Source organism: Juglans microcarpa x Juglans regia, chromosome 5S (genome assembly GCF_004785595.1).
Source record: "Juglans microcarpa x Juglans regia isolate MS1-56 chromosome 5S, Jm3101_v1.0, whole genome shotgun sequence".
In the NCBI taxonomy this organism is placed as follows: Eukaryota; Viridiplantae; Streptophyta; class Magnoliopsida; order Fagales; family Juglandaceae; genus Juglans; species Juglans microcarpa x Juglans regia.
In genome coordinates this window covers 8,548,052-8,562,372 of record NC_054603.1, presented here as the reverse complement: position 1 = coordinate 8,562,372, position 14,321 = coordinate 8,548,052, and the positions used below count along the sequence as shown (strand labels likewise).

At 36.7% G+C, this 14,321-nt stretch overlaps 4 long non-coding RNA genes across 5 annotated transcripts; 2 read left to right on the top strand and 2 right to left on the bottom strand.

Annotated features, from left to right (window-relative positions):
- The first annotated feature begins 157 nt into the window (after positions 1-157).
- On the top strand, positions 158-13,511 carry LOC121267475. Its single transcript, XR_005941014.1, has 3 exons — positions 158-168; positions 12,906-12,909; positions 13,307-13,511. It is a non-coding gene; the product is annotated as an uncharacterized LOC121267475 (long non-coding RNA).
- On the top strand, positions 466-6,050 carry LOC121267472. 2 transcript variants are annotated; one of them, XR_005941010.1, is made up of 4 exons: positions 466-1,061; positions 5,021-5,104; positions 5,202-5,368; positions 5,746-6,050. It is a non-coding gene; the product is annotated as an uncharacterized LOC121267472 (long non-coding RNA). The 2 variants fall into 2 exon arrangements; XR_005941011.1 differs by lacking the exon at positions 466-1,061 and having other exon boundaries at positions 5,081-5,104; positions 5,184-5,368.
- Positions 1,544-5,091, bottom strand: LOC121267473. Its single transcript, XR_005941012.1, has 3 exons — positions 4,529-5,091; positions 2,645-3,654; positions 1,544-1,878 (listed from the first exon to the last, which is right to left on the bottom strand). It is a non-coding gene; the product is annotated as an uncharacterized LOC121267473 (long non-coding RNA).
- On the bottom strand, positions 7,457-10,054 carry LOC121267474. The gene is made up of 2 exons (XR_005941013.1): positions 9,741-10,054; positions 7,457-7,713 (listed from the first exon to the last, which is right to left on the bottom strand). It is a non-coding gene; the product is annotated as an uncharacterized LOC121267474 (long non-coding RNA).
- Positions 13,512-14,321: the final 810 nt, after the last annotated feature.

Here is a 14,321-nt window from a genome sequence, read left to right as displayed (position 1 = left end):
AGGTAAATGTCATTTTCTGTAAAAAAAAAAAAAAATGCAGCCAAAGATGGCTAGAGATCGCTTAAAATCTATTGTGGTAGTTATATCATATTTACCATAATGAAGGTAACGTAACCGATACCAACCTAATAAACCGTAAATTTCTGTTTTACTTGGCCAATGCTATCAGTGAATACATCCAGTGCAATATCGGGGGGGTAGATCTGAAGGTAAAAATCTCCTTGCCCATCTATTGCGGAGGGATCCCTTTTACTCACATTAACCCAATCTAATACGTTAAGTTAGATAACGTTGATACCTTACGCTATCCATACTATTTAATATTGCATATCCCACTGTAAAAAAAAAAAAAAAAATCATATTTCTCTGCATGAAATTACTCTATAGCAGGAAAATCAGCTTGGTGGAAGAGTGGAGATTAGTATTGTACCACCACTCTCCCCACAGCATCCAAGCCACCACTACAAGGAATTTCATCTTTTGCGGGGTGTGAGCTCACCGCAATTCGCCTAATTTCTCGCAGCAAAATTACACACGCTGCGATTTCCACTCACCGCAAATCGGCCGAGAGTAATACGTCTGGTCAGAGCAATTTCGGTGAAAAGTGAAGTTGGCCGTTGTTCCTACAGATTTTGCTGCCAATCTTTCTCGCAGCACAAGTCGATGGACAAATACGGTTTGAAGGGCAATTTCGGCTGGGACATCGTCGGAAATCGTGGTCATTTTTGGCCAATTTGTGGGCACCGCAATTGCAGATTTCGGCGACTTTTGGGGCACCGAAACTACTGAAGATGTTGCTGCCAACATCTCCCGCAGCAACCACGGTCGATCCCAAATTGGTTTGAAGAGCAATTACTGCCAAATTGCTGGGACGCCGCCATTATGGACATACGGAGAGTTTGGGTCACCGCAAAAGGGAACTTCAGATTTTGTCAATCAAAACCCAAAATCTCGTCATTTTCCAATTGCGGTGAATTTGGTTATGCCGGAATTCGTAGTAGTGCATGCGGGAAGGGTGAATACGCAGCAAATGCCATTTGTTCAGCCTTTCAAAATCATGGGTATTTGCGGTGAAATATTTCTTAGTAGTGGCTTCAAACCAACACAAAAACTGGTTGGAGGATTTACGCCAAACTCACTGGTTGGAGGATTTACGCCAAACTCAAGGAAATTACCCTGGTTATAATTTTTATGCTTTTTTCAAATACATTGAAAGGTATTATATATGATTGGAACTGGATCTCAGAAACCAACCCAGGTAATTGTTTCTCAATCTCAACTGTCACGCCCATATGCATTTCTTACAATAAATCTAAAGAATGCAGGCCAGATGATCTGTACAATTTACACATGATTTCCCAATCAACCCATTTTTACAATATGTATCAATTGAACCCTGTAAAAAAAATTTGCCTTATTTCTCAATAGCGAATTGGACAGCCCAGCTTGTACCAATTTCCTGTCATTTTTTGTTTGAAATAATTTGCCTGTGTTTTAGGACTTTTTGTTTTAGATGTAATGTAGTAAATTGACATGTTTGGCAAAATAAAACACCATATATTTTACTTGCATTTCCATCTACAATATTGCCATCTAGTTTTCATACAAGCTTGAATAATTAACATCTCATTTACAAGTAGTATAATCATACGTTATAGCAGGCAGAAAGATTAAATGTCATGCAAAATCAAGCTTAAATTCCTAAATACATACTGCCACTAAACACATAAATTCCATGTGCCACTCATTGGTCTTGTCTAAAACATGGCTATACATTTAAACCTGGGAGTGAAGTCAAGCATATAGCATCCTGTAGTCCGACGCATTGGTGCATCAAAAAATTACAATTGAGCTCATATCAACCTGGCCCACAGCTACCTGCATATTACATAGATGAAAATTTTGAGTGTGAAAACAAGTGTAGAGCCTACATGACATCATTCAACATTCTTATTGAACATAAATAATATATCCACCTATACTCCATTACAGAAATACATAGATAAAAGTTGATTTTTACCTAGTAAGCTATATTTTCTCAAGGTGCAGGTTTTAATATCAGAAACATAATTAAACCTTGTCTTACTACTTTTACTTACCATCACAATATCTTGGAAAAAGAGAATAATATACAAGCATCAAGAAATGTAAGAAAATGGAAAATGTGCAATATGAAAGTATTAAACTGCATCTAGTTTTAACTTTTGATATAAGTGCCTTCTAGAGAAGATTGTTTTATTTTTATCAAGTAAATTCATTGAGAGTCAGTGTACTAATTTCTACTGAACTAACAAAAATCCTTTTTAAAATCAGAAAAAAGTGGAAGAACTAGACTCCTATCAAAGCTAAGAAATGCATCCCATAGAAGATATGGGAAAATCATGCATTCTGATCACACCAATTAATTTTCTCCAAATTCCATAGTCAAAACAATTGCATGCATAGTTCACATATATCCATCACCTATACTCCATTACAGAAATGCCTAAAGAGAATTTTCTTTTTACCTAGTAAACTAGCATCTCTCAAGTTGCAGGTCGTCATTATCACAAACATAATGAATTATTAAACTCTCTTAACCACTGCAGACAAGACATGCAGTTGGAAGGGGTTTTAAAGCATTCTTACATAGTGTTAGACAAACCTTTAACAAAATAGAGACAGCACCATTTTGCAACAAATTCACATCATGACTTGCTGTAATGCCATTTTGCAACAAACTTCAAAAACCTGCACCCTTTCCCTTGACAACTATGTAACAAAATATGTAACTGCCACCAAAAGTGATGAATACTTAACAAAATTTCAAAAAACTCCCAGTTTAGAAACCCATCCAGCTAAAGATCTCCTTGAGTGTCTATATTAGACACTCTTTGAGATGTTAAGTCATTCATCCTTTGGTCATAGGACATTTGCCAAACCAATAATTGTCTTACATCCCTTTTCAGCTCATCCAACTCTGTCTTGTACATCAATGCCTCATGTTTATGCTTCTCATTTTCTTGGGCTAGGTGCTCAAATTGTGCCGACATAGCTGATGGTCTAGTCTTGTGTATAACTGAACCACCAAGTCCTCTTGTATAACCAGACCTGTGTCCTAGCACATCTTTGAATATTATATTTGCAGCCTCATTTGTACGCTCCTCAGACTGTATCTCATCTAATTTCTCACACATCGTATTCTGATGCAAAAATTTATCTTATATGAGTTATAGTTGAAGTAAATTAAGTAAAATGATTATCTATAAAAAATCTCAATTTTCTGAAAATGAGTAAGTTAGAGGCCACGCACATAGTAGGTTTCTGTCATGGAAGTGACAAATGCCCCTTTCTTCTTTGACCAATAAGTTTCTTTATAGAAGTTAACTAAGTTTGATGCGCTTGGACCCTAATTAATACATACATAAATATTACCCACCCCTCTTTCTATTACACACTAGCACTGACCATTCAGCTAATAAAGAAGAAAATCACTAGAATCTTACTATCTCTTGCATTAATCTCAGAAAAGACTTTCTGCCTGCGGTGTGGTTCACATGCTGCTTTTTCCTATTGGCCTTGTTTTGATTTGATCTTTTCTGCAATATAAACAGTGATATAGTTACGTTCATACTCAACACATATCAATTTCTGATAACCTTTTAATGAAACCAACTCAATACCCTGACACGATTGATCAACTCCTCTTTCTCTTCTGCATCTACAACATTCCAACTATTTTGAATCATGTTTGCATGATGTTTGATAATCCATGTTACTCTTGTTGTAAAAAACACCACATTCTCACATGATGGTGCCCTCTCACCATTATTAATTTACAACGGAATCAGACCATGCTTATGAAGCTTCATAAACTCAGTGCACCCAGCTGGACCATGACACCTCCGCATTGTTTGTTTCCCTGCCATTGATAGAATGTATGTCGAATATAAGTGACAATACTTTTCTGCAATATACCAACATGATATTTTGCACAACCACCAAATTTCCAACCACAGAAATTATTGTAGAAAATGCATCTAACAAAAAATGTATAACATCATATGCTTCTTCCATCAAGGCATACAAATACAATTGAGTTTACCATTATGCTTAGGCATTGTATCAGGAGTACCATTGGTAACTTCATTAAACTCAGTACCGAAAACCATGTCTGGGGACTGTGTTGAGTCATCCGATGATGAGATTTGCTCAACCATTTGTGTCCACCTACTAGGCTGCTCCTGAGGAGTTGGACCACTCCATGTGCAGCCATGACTTGGGCGTATGTGAGTTTGTGTCATTCGGCCATGTCCACCAACTTCTCTTGTTCCTCTCATGGCAAATGGTACTTACAATTGACTGCCAATTTAATCTAGTTGCACTTAATGAAAATTCTAACTGTCATCTGAAAATATTTTAGAGGATAGGGTTAACATCATGAATTTATATCTGAGAAAATATTTATACAAGCAACTACCCAAAATCGATTTTGGCCTAAACTTAAATCATCACCACATTAAACATATGAAGAACTAAGCTGGTAGACATTTTTCATTATCTATTACCATTAAGCCATGCTAGATAACTGCATACCATTTTATCTTAATGGAAACTGGTATACCCTATTTGTTTTGTGGCTGTAGAAGAGAAAATGTACTGAGTGCTGTTGGTTCCATGTAGGTGACCTATAAACTGTTAAATATGCACTTTATTGCACGTCTATTTCCTTACATATTATTCTTATGTTCAGCAAAATCCATCAACTCAGTTTATTAACCCCAGTTTAGCTCTATTTTTGGGGTGAACTAATCTAATTTCACATATTATTAAAGATAGAAATATAGTATTATTACATACCATTTTGTTGAAGTGCCTGTATAGAGGATGCAAAGGTAAATTTTCTGGTAAAACTTTTGGTCCCAACTTTTCTCTTCTCTGTTCTAATATGAACGTAAATTTGCAAAGGAACTAACAGTCCCAAAATTATATATATTGACCGTTTTCCTTCTTTTCTATTTACATTCATTTGCACATGTAGACATGGGTATTTCCATGTGGTGAACAATGACTATAAACAGCCAAGAGAACAGCTTTCTCGCCCCAACAAAAATGTAACAAGGAGGTGAGAAATCACATACAAGAAAACATATATGTGGGAAAAATTCCTTACTCGGCAGTTACATTCTATGCACTTATTCAAGTATGTGAAAATATTTCAGGTTACCAAACACGAGGATGCACCACAGAGCCACTGAAAGAACTGGAACTGGAGCATGTAGGAAAATACTTACATGGATCTCTTAGTGCTTAAAAGTAAAAGTCCGACTGCTCCACCGAGTGAAAGACTGACTCTGGAGGGAAAATCCAAATTTGTTTGGTTTCTGAGGTCTGTGCATTACACTGACTCCTTTCTACTTTTAAATTATTTTCACAGTACTTAAAAGTTGACAGCCATTTTGCCGCTTAGATATTTCACACTCCCGCGCGCGTTTTAGTTGTAATGCTTATTGTACTCTGCCTTTTTGTACAGTCCGTGGGACCCAATTGAAAAATAAACATGATTTTATTATCAGCATGCCTTTTTGCCGCTTACAATACCAAGCAAATGATGCAATTACCAATGAGATTAATATACTACCTGCATTATGTAACATTTGGACATATTGAAAATCCATTTTTTTAATATACTACCTGAACATTACACATGGTCTGATTAATATATTAATCTTAAAAAATATATTAATCATTTGGCTTTCGGTGCAGATGAGGATCAACTTACGCATGGATTTTCGGATGCCTCATCATGCCACTTATCGAATAGTCATTGTTCCCTTTTCGGTGCAGACCAATTTCTAAATGTACTGCAGCTTTATATTTATATTATATCATGACAAGAATAGTTCATGTCAGTAGGGTAAAATGTAATTATATATATATATATATATATATGACATACATAAATATTGTTTATGTCTCTATTGAGAATCTTATGGCTCAAGTATACGAGCACATACATATTTTGTATTTGTCAAAAATTCATACCAATCCACAAATCCATTCCTTGTTCATTGAAAGGAATTCCTATATATACCTCCAACGAACAAAACTAATACAAGCATAGGAAATAACATAGTACTATTCAAATCATACCTAGAGAAAAACTGTTCTTAATAACAAAATGAACATCAATAATAAAGGTTTTTGCCATTCATCTGTCATATATTAATATCAATTAGACACTCAAATCTTCCCCAAAAACCAAATCCTTTCATTATTATATATATATAAAGATAATTGACACATGTTTCATTAAACCACACCCAATGGAAAAGCATTTTGACTTTTATCTAGAGAATATCCAACAATAGCCTACATTGAATATTTGATTGATCCAGACCAAAAAAACAACATTAATGCTAATTGAATAAGCATTAGTAAGCAAATAGCTAATTTCATTTTATAATATTAATGTTATTATACAATATAATTAGGAAATTATATTCATTGTGTAAAGTATAATCATAAACAAAAAAAAAAAACCTCTTATTGAGAATCTAGTCATGTACTTAGTATAGAGCTGTGCTCCGACTCCGACGGAGTCGGAGTTGTCGTTTCTAACCTCCGACTCCGAGTCGGAGTTGTTGTTTCCAACCTCTGAGCCAAATTGTCCCTCCGACTCTAACTCCGATCTGAGGTTGGAGCTCCGACCTCCGATAGGAACTCTGACTTCCGAGCGGAACTCCAAACGGCGCTCGAGCGGAACCCATATAGATAGGTTCACTCGAAGTGCGCTCGACGTGGCGCTCCAGCGGAATCCATACAGAAAGGTTCACTCGTATTGCGCTCGACTTAGCGCTTGAGCAGAACCCATACAGAGAGGTTCACTCGGAGTGAACTCGACGTGACGCTCGAGCAGAACTCTTCCAAAGAGGTTCGCTCGACATGCGCTCGAGCGGAACCCATGCAGAGAGGTTCGCTCGAAGTGCGATCGACTTGGCGCTCGAGCAGAACTCTTCCAGAGAGTTTCGCTCGACTTGCGCTCGACATCTCGCTCGAGCCAATGTTCAAAACGACGTCATTTTACAGTTGAATTTTTGTTTTTTAAAAAAAAATAGAATCGGAGTCAGAGCTCCTTGGAGCTCCGACTCCGACTATCTATTCAGAGCTATTCTGAATTCTGACTTTGAACTCAGTATAAACCTCATCAAAACGGAGCAGCCATAAGATTCTCAATATATATATAGACATAAACAAAGTGTTCAATTTGCTATACAAGATGGCTAGTGACTTATGGCAATAGATGCCTTTGACCAACGCCTGCAATAGATTGTTCATTTTATGACAATTTCCCCAAAAATGCTGTATTCATTTTTTGCCATGACAGTCCATGTGTAATTACACATGATTTTTTGTCCTGTACTTTTAAATTTAATAATTAATATCTAATTTGATCATATATGCCATTCATCTCATCTGAAGTAAATGACCAAGTACATATATATAGTTGATGGAAAGACTGTATTACAGGAATTTAGTTCCAGATATATATTCGTACTTATAAAAAAAAAAAAAAGTTACAGATAGTCAAAGTCAAATATTGTTGAAAAAGGTTAGCATTGAAAAGTCCTTTTCCACACATCTGCAATTACAATAAATATCAGTCGTCAGCACTACTGGAATGCAGTTCTTCTCGACCAATTTCTCCAATATAATTCAAGGAACCTCGATGCACTGCAGAAAAATAAAGATGCAACAACTCAGTAAATAAATAAAAGAAATATGAAATAAATAGAAGCAGCACAAAATCAAATATTCCCACTAAATTATGTATAGCACATTCCAGAGGACCAAGGCCAAAGTAGATGCAAGCAAAGGAAACTATATATGTTCTTCAAAATATCTAACCTATCATATGCAAAGAATCAATTGTTTCCCTGCAAGTCGAACATGGCTTATTGTGATTTATCCTTCATCCCCACACCAAGCATGATTTACAGTACCATACATCCACATGCTTAATGAGGATTCCAACAAAAAATTAATTGTGGAAAGGGGTGTTAGGGTGTTTGCATATAAAAAATCTCATCCACTGCAGGTGGTCCTCTCTAGTTAATAACATCATGTTAATCGACCATTCATCTGTATTGTAACTGGAGAGCCATAATTAGGTGGCATCAAGGTTCGAAACATATATATTACTTACTTGTTTTCCACCGTTCAAACATGCAATGCATGAGATTTCAACAATCAAGTACCTCTATGGACATATTAATTGAACATGTTTTTTTTTTAAAAAAAAAAACTAAAGGTCATTTAAAAAAGTATTTTAGATAACTAAATTTCTTTGAGGCTAGCTGTTAGAGTTTCGGCAGTTATGGGTGAAAAGAGGAAGAAATCCTAACTCAAAGTGGAATCTGTCGTGCAAAGTGAAGTGTTGAAACTGAAATGTTAAAACATAAGTGATTAAAGTGCAAACTGAAGTATTCTGAAGTGGATCAATATGGTGCGTTAAGTGAAGTAATTAAAGATGCTGAAAATGGTGCGTTGAAAGAGGAGGATACAGTGCGTTGCAGTGAAGTGCTGAGGAATAAACAAGAAAGGGTGATACGCTGCCCTGTTTCTTCCAAGTCATGAAGGCCAGCGTTGCGCTGCGTTTTGGCATCTTCTTTTTTATTTAGACCCTTCTACACCTATTACCTGTCCTGCAGGAAAGTGTTTCTGAGGTCGCCTTTACCAACCCTTAGTCTGTTAGTGAATGTCAAAGAGGAATAAGTCAAAAGAGTCCGTCTAGGTACAATCCTAAATTGGAGACTCCGCATGTACTCTAACATAATTTAGTCATTTCCTATCTTGATGTTTGATCGAAATGCCCCTATCCTTGATTTAATCTGAAATCTAGTTTTTCTAGAGCAAGATTCTCTCTCGAAATTACATTTTCTCTTCAATCTATTTAACTTTAGCTTCTGGCCAGAAACTGGTAACCATGGTTATATAATACAAGGTGCAAATTTCTTGTACTTATCACCATTTTTTGGGTGTTTCTATGAAACTGGTAACTTGGTTTCAGGAAATGAAATATATGTTTCCTATCTTGCTACCAAGTATGCATACCATTGTACTTATTAAAAAAAAAAAAAAGTATGCATGCCATTGTACTGATTATGAAGCTTGTGACTATTTTCTACCTATTTGTACTAATTATTACATCTTCTCTGCTTTACACACAAATACACTTGTTCCAGTAACTGGTAATCTGTTGGGGAGCTAACATTAGTTATTATTAAAGGCATCCAACATAATAATAGAAATCCATATTGGGTTGATCAACCCCATATGCCACCAAAATCATACAATAGCCCACATACATAAACTTTCATATGTATATCCCGCAACAACATCAGCCAAACCTCCAAAAAAATTTCCAATACTTATAAATCAGCATCTAGAAATTGTTCAAAACAAACCCTTCAGCAAAATAAAAGTTTGTAATGTGGATAACTTTTACAATTTTACCTATTAGTTGCAAAAGAACAGAAAACCTAGCTAAATAAAAATACCCAAAATTTGAGAGAGATAGACACGGATTGAGGGAGAGAATTGTACCACCCGGATTGAAAGGAGAGGAGATAGCTTGCTTCAAATAGCCACCGCATGGAGGAAGTGGTGTGCGACGGTGGGGCAGCTCTGATTGCGGAGGAAGAGAGAGGGAAAGAGAGAGAAGACGGCCAAAGATAAAGAGAGAGACAGAGATGACTTACCGGGCAGGCATGGAACGACGGCGTGCAGGAGGTGGACGGTGATTGGTGTCGTCGAGGTCGAGGGTCGCCGAGAAGACATGAAAAAGATCAGAAATTTCTTATCGTTTGCGAAGAGAGTTTTTTCTCAAAGGAAAAACAGAGTTTTGCGGAGAGAGTCGAGGGCATTCGCTTTAGATTTTAGATGTTATCGTTTAATGCGGCGAGGAAAATGTCGCTGCAACAGGTCCATAAGTGTATTTCAATTCCTGTTGCCGAAAACATAAGTTGCAACGAGTCCAATTCACCGTAATTAGTATATTTAACCGCGAATATATGACCCGCCACAACAAAAATCCTGCTACAGTAATACAGGGTCTGTTGCGTTAAATATTCGTCCGCAGCAACAAAAACTGGCAGCAACAACCGATTTTTCTTGTAGTGCACCCATTCCTTGGTTCTATGGCTGACAAAACACCTGAGGTATTGTTGAATCCCTCGGTCTGTCCATATCAATGTAGTTACAGCTAACTACCAAAAGCAAAAACTCTAGCCATAACACCTTCGCACTGGTATACTGAAAGCTAAAGAATCAACCTAGAAAATAAATTTTTCGCCAGATAGCATTTCGGACCTGTCACAGATCCCTTCCCTTTAGAGTCCTACCAACCCCTTGGAGAACCAAAAACGTCGTCTTCGGGGACACACCTTGACTTCCTCTTCAAATGTGGTGATCCTATTTTAAGAGTAATAGGATAAAATGGATCCGTAATATTATATCTAAGGCAGAACATAAATATACACACAATAAAATGATGAGTAATTGGGTAACCATATGGTATCTCGTGTAATCCTATACTTATTTAAGGTCGATGGGAGCTAAGTATACACACATTATCGCCTTGATTACCGTAACCATAGCTTGGGTAAGCAAGACGGTTACATATCCTCTCGTGTCATTTGAACTCATGCTTATCATGGTTATCCTATACCAAATTAGCTAAGAATTATGGTTTTTGATTTTGCATTATATTGGACTATCAATCAAATGGATTTTATCCTCAAATTTCTGGTTTGGACTATCAGAAAGAATTAGAGCATATCGAGCAGGGTCAAACCACGCACTAAGTGTTAATGTATAGGCAGCTGCTAATTTCATTTTTTTAGCATGGATAGCTCTGTTAGCACTTTGCCAAATAAGCTTCAACTACAAGTTCACGTGTTATGTACTTAATATCTTAGAGTGTAGTCATGAACAACCAATAGGGGAAATAAAAAATGCACTCTCTTTGTTTACAAATTCCTTCCCTTGAGTTTCTCTGAAACTCAGTGCTCCTACAGATGGGTAAGTACATAATGTATTGTCTTTGCATCTGGTTGTATTTAGATTTCCTTTAAAACGTACAAATTATTTTAGTCTGTATATTTATCTTCTTATTTTAATATGTAATACAGTGGAATAGTTTCATGAGCCTATTTCAACTAATTGTTTGCAGTACTACGAACAGGACCTGAAATTTCTTGTGGGTTGTTCAGGCTTGTTTTCTCGGGATTCCTACCATTTGCTATCATAACCTGCTTTTATCTCAAGTGTCACCCCATCGTAGGGGAGACAATCTCACAGTCAGAGTACTAATATCTTTCAATTCTCAGGATTTCTATTCTCTTCTTTGGGTGTCAAGAAATGTAAATAATGTTGAATGATCCAAGAGCAAGGGCTGCCGTCTTGGCTGACATGGATGCTGTTGGAAGGGAAGCTAGCTCAGGCAAGTTATCTCAGGGACTTCTAGTTTTTTTTATTAATACCGGGTGACTGAGAACAACGTCCCGACTTATCTCAGGGTGCACAGACTCTTGGCAAAGCTTTATAACTAGTGTAGAGGTCAATTAATTAGACTAAGGCGTCGTTTGGATTCGAAGATGAGTTGAGATAAGTTGAGATGGATTGTGAATAGTAGTGAGATATGTGAGTTAAAGTTGATGAATAGTAATGAATAGTAGTGAGATGAGTTTAGATGGGTTGCAAATACAAACCGGGCCTAAAAATCTACGTGTCTATAGGCAAAAAACAAAAGCAAATATGATCAAGCCGAGAACTCGGGTATATATGATTTATACTAAAAATCTACTGGTAGCAGCCATTTTTAATGTTATCTCTAGAAGCACTGGTCATACAATCAAGCTACTCCATATCAAAAGGTCTTTATGATCAACCATACAATCAAGCTGCTCCATACAAACTCAGGTTGCTAATCAGGTAAACAAAAATGTTATCTTCTAATTCAGAATGGCTGCTACGGCCAGTAGATTCCGGATCCAGTCTGTTGATGAAAATTCAACCGTCAGTGGTGATTGTGGTTGCTATTGGAGTGAATCGGTTCTGTGAAATCAGCGGTCCAGAAGATCTCGGCTTCATTGAGCTCGTGCGATCCATGTGTCGTATTTGTATCTGACGTGGCCGATGCAATCTGCTTCAATTGTTCGTCAATGGGTCCCAGATGCAAATAAAGAAGTGGGGGTAAGGGTCACGTCAAATGCATATCTGCTTGTGGGGGAGATGGAGATTTATCTCGCTGCAATAACTTCCGACTTCATATCCTTATACGATGAAAATTGGTGGACCCATACGTTTAAAAAAAATTCCAAGAAGGGGTTTTTGTCCTCTTTGAAGTGATGAGTCATCAACAACAACTAATGTAATTTTTTGGATAAGCTAAGATTACCTCCAAAACATTCAGCTAGAGTGCATGCCACAATTGAGCACAAACACACCACCCACTTAGATACTATTCATTTATGGATAAATTCAATCGACATGTATCAACATATCTGAGCTAATTTAGGATACAAGTACTAAATGAATACATGAGTGGGTACACAAGTGCTATCATGGTTATGGATATGAAGCTCATTATCGAGTATAGAATATGAATACATAAGTGGTATCTTGGGTAATCCGGTGATAGTATACCATAATAATGTGTGTATACTTATCATACTTAACATATGGATAAAATGGATTGGGTAAGCACAAAATGAAGAGTAATAGGATAATAAGTATTCTTAATGTGGATGCACACATCTTATCCATAATAATGTGTTATATGGATATCAGTGAATATGGATATTCAAGATAATCCATATCAATGTATAAAATGACAAAAAATGTTACGTCTTGGGAAGCATCAGCAAGGTTCTAATTGAACACGCTTACCCAATTATTATGTTTCCTGTTACCCATTCTTGTTATACCGATGTATAAGCTGTAACATTTATCTATAACCATGATAGGACGGGGAATGTGGATGATGGGAATGATTCTTCCTCTTAGCTAGTTTGGATTTAGAGATGAGATAGGATGATTTTATATGAAAGTTGAATAAATTATTGTTAAAATATTATTTTTTAAATAAATAAATAAATCTAGAACCTTACCTTCAACCATGCTTTTTTTTTCATTTACGCAAAAGCTAATTGAAAAGAAAAGAAAGAACTACAGATAATGAGACATAGTAATATCAAATGTGTGAACAGACAACAGAATTAAGCACTGTTATATGCTAACACAAGCTTCTATATATATCATGCAGTATATGAGAACTTCCCTGCAAGCAGCAGCAGAGGCGATTGGGAAGAGAGACTGGGGAACAAGTGGACCGCATGATTGTGGCCAGTATAATCAATTTCCCGAGGATACTGGATTTTTCTGTAGGGATGGAACATGGAGCAGCGAGTATGCACAGTTCTTTCTCGAGTGGTATTCAGGAAAGCTATTAGAGCATGGTGATAGAATCCTTCTTGCATGGAAATGAAAGATGGAGAACAGCCCGGCAATGCAAACAGTTCGCCAGAAGGATTAGTTCAGCAAGAAAAGATGGCAACTAGAAGTGCTAGGATAGACTTGCTGGGGAGAATGCTCTAGAGAGGTATGATGCAAGTGCATATGGACAAGTTTTGGAGACAAGTAGGTTGAACTCTGGGAATGGATTGTGTGCATTCACATATTTAAGAATGAATAAGAAGTTGTTTGAAGGGAAGAATTGAAGGCACCTAGTTCACTTCATAAAAAGCATGTTAGAAGGTGGTCGAGCTGAGTTAGGCTGCGTTTGGATGTTGAGCTGAGCTCAGTTCTTTATGAATAGTAGTGAGTTGAGTATTGAAGGGAGTTATATGAGTCCCATCTAAACTGAGTTTAAAGTATATTTGGATGTTAAGATGAGTTTAGTACCTTTATGGAAAGTTGAAAAGAGTTGTAGGTCTCACGTATAAAGATGTGTTAAGTTGAAAAAGGTTGTGGGTCCCACGTGTAAGAAAGTTTTGAGTTGAGATGAGCTTAGTAATTTGAGAGTTGGGTGTTTGGATGTTAGACTCAGTTTAAAATTAGACTGGGCTTAGCTAAGTCTTGCAACCAAACGCAGCAAGTTTTCATAGTGTGAATCTAGTGGGAGCAACCTTTATGTTGGATTCATTAAAAAGAAGACTGGGAAGAATATTAAAGAGGTTGCTCTTGTTTAAAGAGCATATGTGTGTGTGTTCATTTGTAACAATCCATAGCTTGGTCTACTATAGTGTAGAGAAAATAGAAAAACAGACGGGAAAAAACTA